The 19,386-nt window shown below is 38.1% G+C and overlaps 1 protein-coding gene across 2 annotated transcripts in view; it reads left to right on the top strand.

Moving 5' to 3' along the window:
• LOC139358300 (cytochrome c oxidase subunit 8C, mitochondrial-like) overlaps positions 1-19,386 on the top strand; it is a 215,607-nt gene that overhangs the window by 143,433 nt on the left and 52,788 nt on the right. For both annotated transcript variants that reach the window (XR_011613053.1, XR_011613052.1), the window contains exon 2: positions 3,520-3,590. The gene's annotated coding sequence lies outside the window, so the exon portion shown is untranslated. The remainder of the gene's footprint in view (positions 1-3,519; positions 3,591-19,386) is intronic.

The raw sequence follows: 19,386 nt of genomic DNA, 5'->3' as shown, positions 1-19,386 counted from the left end.
TGTTTATCCTTTCCCCATTTGAAACCACTGAAATGCTTCCGCTTTTTTTAAAAAATAAAGCTATGATAAGCATTTGCATAGGGGTTTTTGTGAAAACAAAGTTTTTTTATTTCACTTGGCAAATACCTAGGTGAGAGATTACAGGTTCATGTGGCAAGTGTGTGTTTAAATTTATAAGACACTGAAAAACTATTTTTCAAAGTGATACTCTATTTTGTACTCTCACTGGATAATATGAGAGTCCCATTGCTCAGCAGCCTCATCAGAAATTGTTAATTTTAAAAATTATTCCTTTTAATAGTTGTATAGTGGTACTTCATTGTACTTTTAATTTGCATCTCTCTTTTTATGACTTATTTCCTATTCTAAAAATTGAAATTGTTTCCAATTACTGTGTTTTGAGAGTAAATTATATATTCTAGTTATAAACATTTTATCAGATATGAGACTTGCACACATTGTCGCCCAATTTGTGAATTCTTTTTATTCTCTTAACAATATTTTTTGGAAAACAGAAGCTCTTGTGCTCTTGTGTCATATCCATATAAGTCACAAAACTTTTTTTATGAATTTCCCTTTAGAAGTCACAAAGATTTTCTCATGTGTTTCTTTTTAGAAGTTGTATACTTCATAAAATTATGAAAGGTCATCTTTGAACATAGTGACAAAAGACTGTTTATCAGAAATGAAGCTAGACTGGATTATTTTAAGTTGATATTTTCTTGAATTCTAGCCATGTGATCCCTCTTAGTTAACTATTGCTGCATTTTTTAAAATTACTCAACATTTAGTGGCTTAAAGCAATTATTAGTTTATACTTTCTTTGTGTCAGGAATCTCGACATGGTTTAGCTGGTTTAGCTCAGCTTTTCTTTCAATATTTTAGTCAGGTTCTTGTTTGCCCAAACTGTTACCGTTGTCGCAAACAGATGCAATAATAAATGACTGGCGTAAATGATTGGCACTGATTGTTTCTGATAAGGGTTTCAGGCAAAGGCTGTTCACATTGAGTAAGCTCTGAGGCAGGTCAAACCCATGTCTGGGCTTTTTTCCATAAAGTTGCAAGGCAGGTCAAATAATGAATATTTTCTGGTTTGGTAACTTTGGAGGGAGACTGAAACACATTATTCCCCTCTGGTTGCTGCTGCTTTTCTAGTTTTTATGGCTACAATGATGGTGAAGCTGTTAGTTTTTGAACCCACCTTTGCAAAATGTACAGCGGTGGGAAAATTACGGCTATGAGGGAGATCTGACCTAGCATTACTCGTTATGTCTTTAGCCTTCAACCTGCTTTAATTATTCCTGGGCTTAGGCTGGGCTAGCTTTGGGAGACATTTAGTTTATGGTTTTAATGATAATGGCCCTTCCCCGAAACTCAACCCCCTTTATAAAGTTAATGGGAGACCACTAGACTAGAAGGAGGAGAGAAGCCTGAGTTCTGCTATGATGTAGACATAAACAATTGCCAGCCATTATTCTGGAGGTCAAAATACATGCACATTTCTGAATTACTTCTGCAGATAACATCACTAATGTAGAACTTAAGATTGGCTTTTGTGCCCCACCCCAAAGTGACTCAGGACAAGAGAACAGCTTCCACTTACTATGATTTCATCTCCAACATAACCAATCAGCAGCAAGTACCCATTGGCTAGTCACATCCACCCATTCCCCCAAACTACCTTTGAAAAGCCCCTATCCTGTTAGCCTACAATAAGATGGATTTGAGTACTAACTCTGTCTCCTGTGTGACTTGGCCAACCTCATGTCAATTAAACTGTTTCTTTATGGCAATGCCATGGTCTTTGTGCAGTGGGCATGAAGAACCCATCCGGTGATTACATTTTCAACATTACTGTAGAGTGCTGATTGGGGGATGAAATAGGGAAAATTTAAATGGCATGAATCTCACCATTCTAACCAAAATTCAGCCATTTTTCTTAGATATATATTACTCTTAAAAATTAATTTTGAAGGCCGGGCGCGGTGGCTCACGCCTGTAATCCCAGCACTTTGGGAGGCCGAGGCGGGCGGATCACAAGGTCAGGAGATCGAGACCACGGTGAAACCCCGTCTCTACTAAAAATACAAAAAATTAGCTGGGCGCGGTTGTGGGCGCCTGTAGTCCCAGCTACTCGGGAGGCTGAGGCAGGAGAATGGCGTGAACCCGGGAGGCGGAGCTTGCAGTGAGCCGAGATCGCGCCACTGCACTCCAGCCTGGGCGACAGAGCGAGACTCCGTCTCAAAAAAATTGTGTTTTTACAGAACAGCAGATTTTTGAAGGTTTCTACTCTACCATTGCTGAAGTCATCCTCAGTATTTGTCCTAAATGTTGGGTAAAATTTGCAGAAATCTTCTGAACCAATAATACATTTTTTCTCCTGAGTATTTTTCTCACAAATTTAATTTTCTTAATCTAAGACTATTTCTTATCCAGGACTTGATTCATGACTATTCATGTTATGTTTCTTATTGTGTATATCGTTTAAAAAAAGTATACCATTTAAAAAAATATTCTTTATAGTTTTCCCTTATTAGTATTTAAATACTTTCATGGTATGTAGCAATGTTTCTCATTTCTTTCCTGACATTTGGAATTTGTGTGTACACTATCACTCACTTCTTTGTCCTGGTCAATCTAACTAGAGAATTCTCTATTAATAGATTTTTATAAATAATTATACATTTTCACTATTTTCTCTATTGTTTTTCTGTTCTCAATCCCATTGATTTTGTTTTTATGTTTAACTTCCTTTGCTTTTTGTTGGGGGAAGGAGAGCAATTAGTTATAATTAATTTTTATTGGTTTGTTTGTAGTTCTTAGTATGAAAGCTTAAAATACTTGTGCCTTAAAACTCCACAAAGCACTGCTTCAGCTCCTTGCCTCAAACTTCAATATATGTAGTATTCATTTTTATTCAATTCACTGTATGTTCCAAAATTTGGAGGCTTCTATTTTGGCCCAATACACTATATAAAAGGTGTTGTTTTATTTACAGATATGTGGGAAATTTCTGATAGCTTTAAATTATCAAATACATTAAAATAATCATAATAATTTTATTTAATATGTTAAAAATTTAAGTAGATGAAGACAAGCTCAATTAAAAAATGACATCTAAACTTAGAGATAAAAACTAAATATGCACATTGGATAAGATTAATGGCACCGTGGACATTACAAAGGAAAAAAGTTAGTTAACTCAATAACATAGCCATAGGAACTGTCCAAAATAAAACACACAAAAAATAATATACTTAAGCTATGTGACCTCAGGTGGCCACATATAAGTGTTAGTGAAGTCCCAAGAAAAGAATAGAGAGATATGATTAAAGAGCAAATATTTCACAAAATAATGGCTAGAAAATTTTGGAATTGATTAATCATTTTCTTCTGTTATATGTTCTTCTTAAAATTTTAAACATATTGAATGCAGTTATAATAACAATTTAACATTATTGGTAATTCCAATATATGCTTTAATCGGATTTTGATGGATTAATATTTCTTTCATTACAGGTCATATTTCTCTGCTTCTTTGCGTGCCTGATAATTTTTAACTTGATCTCTACATTGTGAATTTTACCTTGGTGAGTGATGAATATTTTTATACTCTTATAAATTGTTTTTGACATTTGTTTTGAGACACATAGGCTATGTGGAAACAGTGTGATCATTTCAGTTTTTGTTGTTCACAATTGTTAGGCATTATTAAAGCAGTATTTAGTCTGTAGTTAGGTATTCTACATTTCTGAGGCAAAACCTTTCTGATTACTGTAGCTTATCTAATGACCCAGGTGTCCTGAGTTTTTCAATCTGTTTGGTGGGAAGAGGTACTACTCCTGGCTCTGAGTGAGTGCCAGGCATTATCCTCTTGTATCATTTCGGGTGTTTCTCTTCCTATTCTCAAGTAATTTTCTTATCACATGCCTGTGCTCATAAGCATTTTGCTAAATATTCTAAGTGGAGTCTATAGATCTCTGTAGTTCTTTCTCTATGCAACTCTTTGCTCTATGATATTGTGTCCTACAAACTCTAGCCACTTTTATCTTCCCATATTCTTAACTCCATCTCCTCAAATCAAACAGTTGGCTGGATTCTGCCTAAGTTTACTCTCCCTCTCCCTACACCATAGGCTAGAAGCTCACCCAGGGTAATCTAGAGTCCAGCTGTTTTTTTTTTTTTTTTCCTTCTATCTTTGAGGGATGATTGCCCCACTTTGCCTCTGTTTTGTCTTTTCTTCATTATTTCCTTCCTTCCCTCCACTCCAGGCCTCCAGCACAAGACAGGGTTTCCCCTGTCTCCCTACTCCTCTGTTGCCAATCCTGCTTGCATGTGCTTAATGAGAAAAAGAGGAAAAAAGGCTGAAAGCAGTTTTGAATTCTTGATAGCTGGTGCTAAAACCGGTTCTGTAATACCCTCAAACCGGGTCTTTGGCCATTTGTTAAAATTTGTAGCAAAATTCTCCTTTCTGGTTTACAGGAGGTCTGGTCTCTCTCTTAGAAAAACAATTGTGTAACCAGATTTTCTTACTGCCTGCTGCACAAAAAAAAAGTCAATTCAGGAAACTGCAGTAAAGAGAGTTTAATTGATGCAAGACCACCCATGCAGAGAAGGAGTTATTACTCAAATCAAGTATCATTAAGGGCTCATAAGTTAGGGGTTTTTCAAAGGTAGTTTGGAGGAAGTAGTAGTGTGGCAGCAATGGGTGCTTGCTGTTGACCGATTGGGTTGGAGAGGAAATCATAGGGAGTGGAAGCTGTTCTCTTGTGCTGAGTCACTTTGGGGTGGGTACAGGAGCCATGAGCCGGTGGGTCCACGTGGAGCCATGGGTGTCAGAAGTGCAAAAATCCTGAAAATGATTCAGAAGGGGTTAAGGGCATGGTCCCTGGCTAGGGCTCCACCCCTGGGCCTGTGCCCACAGACCTAAGTGAGGACAGGCATTTTGTTTTCCTGCCCAAATGTTGCATTTCTATCCTGGCATGCCATGCCCCCATCCTGTACACAAGAAAACCTCCAGACCCTAACAGGTAGGCACACAGGTGGCTGGACATCGAGAGTAGCACATCAGTGGAGGAACACATGGGTTGCTGGACACGGAGAGGAATGCACCAACAGGCACCAGCAGCCGGCAGGCCCCTGACCAGCAGCACAACGCAGAGTTTGGATGGGGCAATTGGAGCAGAGCCTGGACCACTGAGTGGCCCAGCTCCAGGGGAAAACCAGTCTCCCTTCTGGCTCCCCCATCTACTGAGAGATACTTCCACTCAATAAAACCTTGCACTCATTCTCCAAGCCGACGTGTGATCCGATTCTTCTGGTACACCAAGGCGAGAACCCCAGGATACAGAAAACCCTCTGTCCTTGTGATAAATCAGGGGTCTAATTGAGCTCTAACTAACACAAGCCACCTATGGACAGCTAAACTAAAAGAGCAGCCTGTAACATATGCCCACCAGGGCTTCAGCTATAAACATCCACCCCTTAGACACTACAGTGGGGTCAGAGCCCCACAGCCTGTCCATCCGTATGCTCCCCTAGAGGTTTGAGCAGCAGGGCACTGAAGAAGCAAGCCACACTCCCATTGCACACCCTGCTAGGAGGACAAGGGAATTTTCCCATTTCAAAAAGATATCTCAAAAGGCCAACCTTAGGTTCTACAACAGTGATGTTATCTGCAGAAGTAATTGGGAAAGTTGTATGTCTTGTGACCTTCAGAATAAATGACTGGCAATCATTTATGTCTATACTTTGAAGAATTCAGCTTTCTCTCTTCACCCTAGCCTGGTGGTCTCTCAGTAACTTTACAAAGGCAGTTGAGTTTGGGTGAAGGGCTATTAACATTCAAAGAATAAACTAAATATCTACTGAAGTTAACTATGCCTAGAAATAATTAAGACAGCTTGAAGGGTAAAAGTAAGAGAGGTGTTGGCTAGATCAGATCTCACCAAATGCCGTCGTTTTCTTACTGATAGAATTTTTGCAAAGGCAGTTTCAATTGCTTGCATCACATTCCTTCATGTGGGTGCCTAGATTTGTGAGTATTCCGACTTAGTTGATTGCTATGAGACTTCAACTGTGAAAAATTCAAGAAAAACTGTGATTTTGCATTTATGTAGTAAGTTTGTAGGAAGGATACCATCCAGTTTTCTGCATCTTATCTAAAGCTTATGCTAAAGTTATTTTTAGCTTTGTGTGTGTGTTTGTGTGTGGGAATGAAGGTTAAGAATGGTGTTAAAAAACAGGCAACAACAATTGTAAAAGCGCCTAATATGCTTACCTTTTGTCTTGAATTACTTTGCAAAGGCTACCATAACAAAATACTGAAGCAGACTATTTCCCTGACCCCCTTCGCAGGCAGGAACTGGAGTGCACGAGCACCGACATGGGCGAACTCCACTCACTTGCTGCTCCATCCCTTGTGGGAGGGGGAGCACAGGTGAGTGCATGCAGGAGCCAAGGCAAGCACTTTGGGTGCTGGCAAGAGTAAATTCTGTACCAGCCCTGTAGCAGTCTCTAGGGCAGGATGGCCATGACCCCTGAAGCCCCAGAGGAAGTGTTACAGTGCCGTTTTAACTTTGCCATCTGCAGTTGGCTTAAGTGTTAATAGCTCAGTAAAGAGTCAATGTGACAGCATTTGAACCCACACTTGTGGCACCCAAGTACTTGTCTGGTGACCAGGAGGAATGATGTTGCATGAATGAATAGAAGATAGTAAATGTGGAGGATTTTATTGCCAGTGATAGTGGCCATCAGTGAGAAGGGGAGCTGAAATGAGATGGAGCAGGAAGGTAATCTTGCAGCCATGACTGCACTCCTCTCCAAAGCTATGCTGTCAAGCTGTCCCTCGGAAGTCAAGCCACTTCTCTCTCACATCTAACCCTAGCCTCTGATGTTCAGCTGCCTCTCTTCTCTCTGCTGCCCTGAGGTTTCTAATGGGCACAGGAGCAGGGGGGTGGGGTGGGCATGGGTGGTTTTAGAAAAGGCAATCACCAAGCAGGAAAAGAGGGATGTAAGTTCTCACTTTGGTCCTCACCAAGGACCTGTGTTCTTCTGCCCAGAATTTTCCCGCCTCCTCTTCCTACCAATACAACAGACTGGGTAGCTTAAAAAATATAAATTTATATTCTCACAGCTCTGGAAGCTTGAATTTCAAGATCAAGTTGTTGGCAAATGTGGTTTCTTCTGAGGTCTCTCTCCTTGGTTTGCTACCTTCTTATTGTGTGACCTCCTAACATGGTCTTCCTTTGGTTTGTGTGTCGGTGCCCTACTCTTCTTTTCTTTCTTTCTTTTTTTTTAGACGGAGTTTTGCTCTTGTTGCCCAGGCTGAAGTGCAGTGGCATGACCTCAGCTCACTACAACATCTGCCTCCCAGGTTCAAGGGATTTGCCCACCTCAGCCTCCCAAGCAACTGGGATTACAGGTGCCTGCCACCACGCCTGGCCAATTTTTTGTATTTTTAGTAGAGATGGAGTTTCACAATTTTGGTCAGGCTGGTCTCAAACTCCTGACCTCAGGGGATCCACCTGCCTGGGCCTACCAACTCTCTTTTCTTATAAGGACCACAGTCATAATTGAACTAGGGCCCACTCATCTCAACTTAGTTTACCTCAATTACCTCTAAAGAACCTATTCCCAAATATAGTCACATTCTAAGGTAGGGTCAGGTAACACTTCAACATATGAATTTTATGGGGACACAATTCAGGCTTAAAACATGAGTTTAATGTGACTCTAATCCCAGCTACTTGGGAGACTGGGGTTTAAGGATCACTTAAGCATGATATTTGAGGTCATCCTGGGAAACAGAGAGAGACCCCATCTCAAAAGAAAAGAAAAATATGTATATATATCAGTTTTGCCAGTAAGCCCTAATTTTTGTTTTGTATTATAAACTAAAAATAAAATTCTAAGGCTCCCCAACCATCTGAATGGACTTTCTCCTCAGTCAGGGTGCTGTTAAAATTTAACTGGAAAGACTGGTTCAGGTTATGATGGGAAGTGGGTGTCCGACATGCTTCATTCTACCTCTCAGGCATTAACATCAACACAAATCTTAAGTCTGATGAGAAACATTTACAATCTATTCTCTCTGAAGCCTGATACTTCAAGGCTTCATCTGCATGATAAAACTTTGGTTTCCACAACCTCTTATGGCAACCCAAACATTTCCTTTCTATTGATCCCAGGTCTTTAGATAAACTCAACCAATTGTCAACCAAAAAATTTTAAAATCTACCTATAACCTGGAAGCCACCCCACCCCACCCCCAAACACCCCTCCTCATCCTTTTCAAGTTGTCCCACCTTTGTGTACCTTACCAATGTATTTCTTAAACATATTTGATTGAAGTCTCATGTCTCCCTAAAACATATAAGACCAAGCTGTACCTCAATCACCTTGGACACATGTTCTCAGGATCTCATGAGGGCTGTGTCACGGGCCACAGTCACTTATATTTGATGCAGAATAAATCTCTTCAAATATTTTACAGGGTTTGACTCTTTTTGCCAACAGTATATTTATGTAAACCTCTTTTTAAATGTTTTAATTTAAAAGAAAGAAGGCTACTTTAGGATGTTTAAAGAGTTAGTTCTCATATACAAACACAAAACCAGAAGAATACCAACCAAACAAAGTTAAATTTGAAATAAATATTAGGGTTGAAAGCCTATTATACAATTAGCTACAGCTACTAGTCCAATGTGTATACCTTATCACTTCTGAGCTAAACAAAACAATATTTTAACTCCATAAATCTAGCTATTGCCTTTATATTATAAAGTGAGATCTCTTAAGATTAAAAAAAAATTATCCATTTTCAAGGTGATAAATTGTCCCTAGTATCCCTTAAGATCAGAATTTTTTAGCCATATTTAAGATGATAAAACTTTTCTAATCAGCATTTTCAACTGTGGAGAATGTATATGTTATAAAAATAATTTCTGTAGTCCAGCAGAATCATATAAATTAGAATTATAAAAACCCAAATCCTCAGAGGTAATTTAGATCTGCCACTGATAGTTTCTTTCTTATATTACTGTCAACAGCATTTGCTCTAATTTAAAATGTAATAAAGATGTTTCCCACAAAGTAGCTTAAAATGTTTGTTGATTTGCAGTACAATTATCTCAAAGTATTTTATTACTTATTTGTCTTTTATCTGTATCAGTTGTTAGTTTATATGATGTATATGTATACACACACACACACACAATAGTTTCACCTAGTTGTCTCAATTCTGTGATGCATAAACATGCATGCTCTTTTTTTTTTTTTCTGAATCGTCAGAGGTATAAGGGATGAGAAAACATTCCCATATACTATTCCAATCCTTAATGCCAAAATGAAATTCACCACAGTTTAAAGCTTCTTCATGTTCATATTAAATCAGTCTTCCAGCATTGTACTTCAAACTTATGTCAGTCTTGTACACTCTCTCCTTCATAGATTTTTAGTATTCTTTCAAGGCTTAGCCAATGACAGCTACTTAAATTTTATACCCAAAGCAAAAGTTTCAGGGAATTTCCCCAGTCCTTTAATTTCTTAAACTCAGATACTCTGTTATTCATAGTGTCTTAATTTAATTTAATTTAATAATTGTCTTAATTTAATACTTAATTTAGGAGAACTAAATAATTAAACATGAGGCCAAAGTACATAAGAAAGCAGCAGTCTTTTATTGCAAATGTACACACACTCTCGGGCGAGGTTCTCCCGTCCTCAGGTATGGGGCCGGGGAAGTCGCGCCGGCGCTCTTGGGTGAGGTTCTCTGGTCCACAAGTAGGAGGGGCCGAAGAAGTCACGCCCGGCTTCTGCCGGCAGTGGACTTTTATGCATTGGTACTGGAAGGGGGAGGGCAGTGGGCAGGATAAGGGCGTGATAGGGGCATCTCCATAGGCGTGGCGGGGTAAGTTTCGATCTCTTCGGATCGACGTCACCTGGCGCATGCTCGGTTGATCTGCATCTTCCCGGGCGCGAGCTGCATTTTCCCCATGCAGGAAAGTTGGTGAGGAAGAACCCGGAAGCAACATGGATTGTGCCTTCTTGTTCACCTTCCTCCATCTTGTCCTTTCTCCCTCACCCAAACACATAGCACCACTCTTAATAATGAAGGAAGAACAAAATGGAAATTGTATGTCAAAAGTAATTGGTTAAATTATATCCAATTCCAAAAGATCCCTTTGTCTCTGTAAAAGTAAACTTAAACCTTATCTTTGTGTGTTCTGCACAGTTAATTTGTCTCTGTTCTACCAACCGCTTAAGTCAAAGACTCAGTCACTAGTAACTTTTTCCAACAGGTAACAAATATTTTGTTTGGCAATAGTAGTTCAAGATCATGCACACAAGTAAACAAAGTAGAAATCAGTTGTATTGGCTTGTAATAGCTGATATTTACATGCATTATAAAGTACTGATTGCAATTGTATCGAAATACCGTACTACACATAATATTGTACTAAGTGTTAAGGAACAAAAAGGATGACAAATCCTCAAAATTGCTTACACAAAATGTGAACATCAGAAGCCTTATATTTTCCCCAAAAACATAGAGGTTTATGCTTGTTGATTCTGATATGAAGTGATCTTCTAGTAAGTCAAGTATACATATTCCTATATTAATCTGGAAGTTAGCAAAATGTGTTTATTGTAGTAAACAAGATAAATATTAGAATACATATTAATATCTACTTAAAACAGATTACAACTATCTATAACTACAGCTTTCACAAGCAAACAATAGAGGAAAAATAAAGATCACAGATATGTCAATAACATACAAAAATAACAGAAAGCAGCTCTACTTCAAGAAAATTCCTTTGGAATTAAAACATAGCAAAACCTAAGCAGCCATCTTTTTTATGGCATAGGCCTACAGGTTTGCTGACAGACACTGAAAGCTCCTTACTCTGTAATTATCTTGCCCTCAAAAGTAATTAGATAAGCAATGACCCAGATATAATTGTTTCCCTTTGTTTTTCTTCATATGACTCTAATATGTGTTCCTGTCCTCCAGGGGCATTCTCACAGACTCACTGGTTTTGGAGAACACACACACCCCTGAAATATTTAAATAACAACAGAAAGCAATTTATGGATCTGAGCCTGCATTAAAGGTTTGAAGAAAATCACTTCTGAATTCAGTGTGTTGGTGATAAGAATGGCAAATTATGGCTGTTTGTGATGGTCAATATTAGGTGTCAATTTGATTGGATTAAAGTATGCCTACACAGCTAGTATAGTAAGTTTCTGGGTGTGTTTGTGAGGGTGTTGCCAGAGCAGGTTAAGTTTGAGTCAGTGAACTCAAAGAGGAAGACCTACCCTCAATGTGGATGGGCACCATCTGACTGGCTGCCAGAGTGGCTAGAACAAAGCAGGTGGAAGAAGTGACATAAGGTGACTTTTTGAGTCTTCTGGCTTTCATCTTCCCCTGTACTGGATGCTTCCATTCATTCCTCCTGCCCTTGGACATCAGACTCCAGTTTCTTCAGCCTTTGGACTCTTGGACTTACACCAGTGATTCGCTGGGGGCTCTCTGGCCTTTGGCCACAGACTGAAGGCTGCACTGTCAGCTTTTCTACTTTTGAGGCTTTGGGACTCTGACTGAGCCACTACTGATTTCTTTTTTCCTCAGCTTGCAGACAGACCAACATGGGACTTTGCTTTGTGGTCATGTGAGACAATTCTCCTCGCTAAACTCCCTTTCATATATGCATACATCCTATTAGTTCTGTCTCTGGAGAACCCTAATTAATACACTGTTAAAACTACAGTTAAAGCCTCTGCATTCCTTAAAGTTCCCGCATTTACTCAGGACTTCAGAGTTACTTCTGTAATTGGTGGAAATGGAAATGGAAACCAGGTCTACAGGAGAAAGTTCTGACAGGGAGATCTGGATTTGAGGACAGGAAACCATTGTCAGAGAAAGATCATGTGGCCAGGACCCCAGCTCAACACCAATCATCTGTGTTAACCTGGACAAGGAACTTAATCTCTCTGGATCTCAGAATTTCCTTGTGTGAACTGGAAGATTTAATTAAACTAGCATTCATCCTGTTATATTTACAGGTCTTTAGGAGCCATTGAGGTGTCAGATGAAGGACACAAATGCTGACCTCACATCCCCTGACATCACCAACACCAATAAAAAAAATTCCATTTTGATTTGTTGTGTGTATTGGGGATGAAAATAGAATTATGTTTGAAAATGTTATATTACAAATAGATTGAGAGCCATTGGCTTAGCTTCTCCCTTCTAGCTACGACATTTTACTGAAATGTCACTGAAGAAGCTCATTGATTATGGCAAGATTGTGTTCTTCACACCACTAGAATATTGTGGAGACTAACTGCAGATCCACATTGACAGCATGTGCTTTCACTAATAAAGACCAAGTCATACCCTCATCCATGTCCTCAAACAGCACTCATGACCATAAGAGAACTGAGCCTGAGGAGGTAAATCCATGCAGATGAAACATTTGTTGAGAGGAAAAACATGTGCTGAGACTACAGGTGTGTGCCACGATGCCCAGCTATTTTTTTTAATTTTTTGTAGAGGCAGGTTTTCACCGTGTTGTTCAGGCTAATTTCAAACACCTGGACTCAAGCGATCCTCCCACCTTGGCTTCTCAAAGTTTGGAATTACAGGCATGAGCCAGTGTACCCAGCCTCACCCCTTCTTCTGATACTGCCTCTGGAGTGTAAAACTGACTGCTGTTGACCCTCTTTTTATCACCAATGTCAACACAATCATTTGCAAACCAGATAATACTTTCTTGATGAGTTGCTCAAGAATACCTTCTCAATGGGTTAAACATGTTTTAAGCCATAAATTAATGTAGACTTGCACTATGTTAAAACTTCTATTTTATTAATTAATTCTTTTATTATTTGGCAGAAGATTCCTTGATGCTAGGTAAGATGATTATGCAATCACCTGTACCTGGAATAACATGAAATTTCTTCTCTGCAATACTGAGTGAATAAATGTCACTTTATGTTTCTCAAGTTTCAGGAAGGTTTCTTGTTAACACACTATGGTAGAAACAGAATGGACTGTGTAGCTAACAAGATCTGGCTTCATACTCTAATTTTTATTTTGCTAACTGTGTACTTTGGGAAGTTACTTAATGATGACCTACAGTGTCCTTATCTGTAAAATGGTGATTTCATGTTGTTTTACAAGATGGGGCAAGCACTCATTTCCTAGTAAGATGCTGATAATGTAGCAGGAATTAACAAATTAAAATTCTTCTCATTTCTTCTCCTGTCAGCTCATTTGTTAATTTTGAGTTCAAGAGGTCATGTTTGTGCCTCCAGTTTTCTCCAATATGTTTGGCCAAGGTGCACTCCAGCGATTGTATACCCCAGCAGCCAACATGGACTCTGTTCAAATTTCTGTGGTTGGCACAAAAAGTGCACCTTTGTGGAACTCTTACTACACTGACTTTTAATAGCTCTCAAGTAAATATATAGCTTTATAATATATGGTTTTTACTCTGTCTGAAAATGTTTTAGAGGTGTCTGTTGTTGCTATTGTTGTTTTTAATGTCATTTTGCTTTTATTGGACTGTATAATACTTCTGATTGTCTGTAGTAGTCTTCTTCGTAGGCTGCTATTTCACACTACCCTAACCCCACTGAAAACCCCTCTGCTATATTAGGCATACCTGAAACCCGGCCTCATGTTTTCTAAGTGAGCTTAACATTGTCTATCCATTCATTTTTTCAACAAGTATTTGTAGAGTACTTTCCACCTGCCAGGGACAGTTCTAGGCACTGGAAAACAGTGCTGAAGAAAGAAGAGAAAACCTCTTTTATCAAAGAGGAGATGCTGAGTCTAAACAAATAAGTATATAATGCAATAAGGGATCATATGCAGATAAGGATTTTACAGGTGCCAGAGGTAATTAAGAAATGGCTCCTTGAGACTGTGACACTTTAACTGAATCCTAAAGGATGAGAAAGAACTCAGCAAAGACCTAGAAGAAGATTGTTCAGTAGGATGAATATAAAGTTTTAAAACAGTTTGTAGCTATGTCATTAGCTTCATGGGTAGACCTACTGCCTTTTAAATATTTAGTCTATTTGTATGTGATATTTACATTTTTCTTACAAAAGAATATATGAGCAAGTCTGTCAGTTTTAATTTTAAGGGATATATTTTGTGTGATTCAATGCTAAATATTTTATCTAAATATAGATTTATTTTTGTATATTCTTAATATCATGTTTTGGAAAGCCATTAACGAATTGATAACAGCTTACTTGTTGCGGGTCTGTTGTCTTTTACTTTAAAGAAATGCTTATATACTCAAATATAAAATCTATATTAATTGGAGTAAATTATTTTCCCAAGAAAAATATAATTTTTTGTTTATTTCTCTGCAGTCATAAATAGAATCATTTTTCAGAATTATTGTTACAACTTTTCAACAGTATATCCATCCATATGGTATTAGAAAAAAATTAAATACAATAAGCCTAGTGGTTTATAGTTTGTTGATAGGATTTATTTTTTTCTGAAGATCAAGACATCTAAAATCAAGTAGGCTTTCCTGGAACTGAAAATTATGTTTCTGAGCCTATGTTTTATCCTCGTGGTTGACAGGACATTTAGATGTTTATTAATTTAATGAATGCTGACATATTTAGTAATTGAGTAGTACGCAAGCAACACAATCCAGGATAGTTTAAGTTTCCTTAGATTTGTGCATAACCTGAATGAAGAAGGTCACATGCTTTCTCCCAGTGCTTCTAGAAAGGCTCACAGACCTGCTGATCTTTTTGATTTTAGTATGATGAGACCTGTGTCAGACTTCTGATCTACAGAACTGTTAGATAATATATTCATGCTGTCTTAAGCTGCTAAATTTGTAGTATTTTCTTATGGCAGCAATAAAAAATAACTGATTCAATTATGATAAAAATTGCTTTCACTTCACTGTCCCCTGGCGTGTGTCTCTTGAATCTCCAAGAATCCAATATTTCATACAGTAAGAAGTGTTGTCCTCCATCTATAAATATAAAGTCACAGTGGAATTACTTGAAGTACTTGATTATTTCTTATGCCCCTGCCAAGTTTTCTAGCTTTGGTCTTTTTGACAGTGACATCTTTCTGTGTAACAACAGAGCACTTTTATTATTTAAATCTATTAAATTATTTCCATCTTGTCACTTCAAATAAAAATAAAGCCATATAAACAAAAGTGTTTCACACGGAAAAACTTGCTTTCCCATTGGACTCTATAAGAAAGCTAAGGAAACTTATATCAATTTATCCTCTTATTGATTGGGCCTGGAAAACCTATTGGGATTTGAATGCCCCATTTGAGGTATTGGTTGGTTTGCAAAACCCAAATGGACCACCATTCCTGAAAACTTTCAAGAGTTTCAAACCACCCATGATTCCCATCAGAAACTAAGGGAAAAGGAAAACTGCTAGAAACCATTCCTCAAATTTATCTCATCAAAGATGTTTGGTCATGCATTTGAAATGGCAAATAACAAAGGGATGAAAAGGTGGCTAACATTCACTATTAATTGGACACAACATGAAAAGAATATTCAGAGCTGAAACTGCCTTAACAAGATTCTGCTGTGGTCACAAGTTATGCAAATAGTCTCAGGCCAAAGCTCTTAAATAATCTTAACTAGCAAAATGCAAACATGTCTAAGTAACAAACATTAGCCCAATTGTATGAAGACAGTATTTTCTAAAAATTTAAAAGCACACTATCCAAACTTGTAACATTACAATGGGTGCAACACACCAACATGGCACATGTATACATATGTAACAAACCTGCACATTGTGCACATGTACCCTAGAACTTAAAGTGTTAAAAAAAAATAAAAGAAACAGCTAGAAAAAAAACATAAGAAATTTAATCTATGTCAACCCCAAAATATCAGGTTTTCATTAATTAGGACACTTGCCAAAATTTTAATGAAAACATTTGCCAGGACAATAAGAGGAGCGTGACAGCCCGAGCCGCCTCCTCATCATGAAATTATTAACTCTGCTCTGGGAAGGTAAATAACCAATGCCCTCAACTATCACTAAACTCACAAGGGGAAAAAAATCTATTCATTGAAGGGCACTCCAACATGTTTCTCATTACCAGGGCAGCACAATTTACCCTTAACACTGCTTTGTTTTATTTCCCTACTTTCTTGGAATCATCACATTTAACTAGTAGTGAGTTTTTATAATTTACCTCATGATTTACCTCTATCTCAAACTGTTAATATTTCTATGGGATCTTTTAAAGTTCCGCATGAATTCCTTCTTAGCTCTACTACCCCAGTACATTTGTTAGGATGCAATCTTATCATGAATTGGGGTATAAATTTTTGTTGTGTCCTGGAAGAACTCCTTCTTAGGTCCCCAGCTACGTCCTCTCATGTCTATATCCTCTAGCAGCTTCGTCCATCCTCGCTAAGTTCCTTTGCCCCCTTCAGTCTAACACCTATTTAACTAATGATTTAAATCAACTATTAGACAGAACTTCTTCTCCTTTATGGGCAAAATACTCTACCAATGTTGGATGCATTTGAGCTGCAGAAATGCTTAAGGTAGAAATAAATTCTCCCATGCCCTTCCGCAGGATTTCCCAAGATCATTTAAATCCAGCATTAAAAACTTCTTGTCTTTATTTCTAGTCATGTAGTACTTAAAATTTTTGGCCATTATGTTTCTAGTCACATAATAATCACAATTTTTGGCCATTAAGATCTGAGATATATCAATAAAATGATCAAATCTGAATTTTTTTCCCTTGGTTCTTAATACTATCCTGTCTGCTATCACTTTCAATACCCAATTTTTCATGGCCATTGATTTGTGTTCTGCCATATTTAGTATCCCTTTTTATAAGAAATTCCAACACTTGTTTGCCTGCACCTGGGAAAACCAACAGTGTACCTGGACTGCTATACCCTAAGGATCTGCTGAGGCACCAACATATTTTTTGGATCCCCTAAATGTCAATTTGGAAAACAAAATTCCCTGGAGACTACCTTAATCCAATATGTAGATGATCTCTTTCTATGTTCTGACAGTTATGACAATTGCCTTTTAAGTACTGAATACATCCCTAAGACATTAGCAAGAAAGGGGCATAAGAGGGCTAGAGACAAAATTCAAATATGCTCATAATATATTTAATAGATGAGTCATAATATTTCAGCCACAGATAAAACTATCACTAGACTAGGCTCTACTATTCAACATTTTTCTCTCCCTGAAACCAAACAACTGAGAGAATTTTGGGGTCTTGTGGGATATTGTAAAAATGTGGATTCTTAATTTCTCTATGTGTGCCTCACTTTCACCTTCTATGCCATAACTAGAGAATCATCCGCAGATCTGGTACTCTGGGAACACCTATCCAAAGACGCTTTTCATGACCTTAAGGGATTTCTACTTTCTACACTTGGACTTTACAATCACTCCTTGCTTTTGTCCTTATTTGTGCATTACAAGAGGGTCATGGCCCTGGAGTGTTATGCCAGAGGCATAATGGGCACCAGAGACGTTTGGGATAATACACTTTAGCCTTAGACCCAGTAGCTAAGGCGTATACCCCTTGCCTTCAAGCTGTATGGCTGTGACCACCAAATATTTCTAAGCTATCTCAGATTTAGTATTAGATCATCTGCTTGACATATGTGCTTTTTCATCTATGCAGACCCTCTTCCTTAATAAAAACACACAACATTTTCCTAAGTCCCAACTTATCCCTTGTGAATTTGCTATTCTTACCCCCTCATATTGTAATACTTCTCTGTCAAAACCTTAACCTTGCCACCTTGCTTCCTTTGCCCACTGATGAGACATCCCATGATTGTATTGTTAACAGTAGATAATTATCTTGTCCTAGGCTTGATTTATCAAAAACACTCTCCTCCAAGTTGACTTCACTCTTTATGTTGATGGTTCCTGTCTCCAGTGGGAGGATAGGACCTTCCATCCTCAATATGCCATCACTGATCAACATAAACCTCTAGAACATCAAGTCTTGCCAGGTGACTGAGTTAATCTCTCTTACTGGAGTTGGCAAAAGAATGAAGAGAATGGAGGTTAGCATATATACTAATAAGTGTTATGTTTTGGGTGCAATCCATAATTTGAGGATGTTATGGAAACAGAGAGAATTAATGATGGCAATTGGTACTCCAGTCAAAATATTTTCCACAAATAGCAGAACTTCTAGAGGCACTGTTGTATCCCCAGAACACTGCTATAATCCAAACTGAGGGACATCCTACAGAAAAAGCTCAGATGGGGCACAGGGAAATAAAGTAGCTCAAAAATACAATAAATTAACAGTCGCTTCCCCAACCACCCAAGAAATCCAAGCAATTTCCAAGCTATGCAGCTATGCCCCAGTGTCTCACTCCATGGCCCTGGAATGCTGATGGGACTATTCATTCTTCTTTGAAGGACATAATTTCTTTAACATGACTTCCAAGTAAATAATAAAAAGATAATTCACATGAACCAAATAACAAGTTCAGACTTTGAAAGACTGGAAGGTAAAAAGTCAGATGTGTAATCTCCACAAGAACTTTATAAACTTCAAGACAGCTGCTTGATATTCCCAAGTCTATCTCTCAGGCCATCGTGTGTGATTTGGAAAACATGACTCATGCAGGAGAGAACAAAGCACAAAATATATTAAACAAATATAGTTTGGACACTTTGATTTTATTTGGACCAAGGAATTATTAATTTCCTCATCTACCCTGGAAAAAGTAAAGGTGAGGCAAGGCAAGGAAACAGCACATGCAGGATCCTTCCTTGACTGACAAATGCTAAAAGCACAATGCTCCCAATATGTACTCAAGCTAATCTGTGTATTTTCTAGATGATTAGAGACCTTCCCCTCACTAAATGCTTCAGCAACATCACTTGCCAAAGATTCCCTAGACAAATCTTCCCTACTTGGGGTACCTTCTCTACCATCTCTAGTGACAGAGATGTAATCACATTTCATTGGTAAAATTATACAGAACATTGAAAAGTAACATAAATTAATCAAAGACTTCACTGCTTTTACCATCTTTTCCATGCTCAGCCATCTATCTGACATCATTGCCATAACTAAGAAGGTTTTCACGATAGAAGAAAAAAATTCATGTCATCACTGCCATGACACTGACACCACTGAGAAAAGACGATGGGCCCTGAGACTTTTGCTGATGTATCCCTGAAGGTCTTCAAAACTTGGCTTATAGACTGACCAAATTTTAACCTTTGTCATTCTGTTTATCTTAATAGATCTCCCTCTCATTAAAAATCTCATAGGTTGCACTGTACAGAAATTAGCAACTGTCACCAAGTCCTAACAGATGGGTCAGCTGATTAAAAAAGAACAA

Source organism: Macaca nemestrina, chromosome 14, assembly GCF_043159975.1.
Source record: "Macaca nemestrina isolate mMacNem1 chromosome 14, mMacNem.hap1, whole genome shotgun sequence".
Classification (NCBI taxonomy): Eukaryota; Metazoa; Chordata; class Mammalia; order Primates; family Cercopithecidae; genus Macaca; species Macaca nemestrina.
The sequence above is the reverse complement of the archived record's forward strand: the minus strand, read 5'-3'. Positions and strand labels throughout refer to the sequence as shown.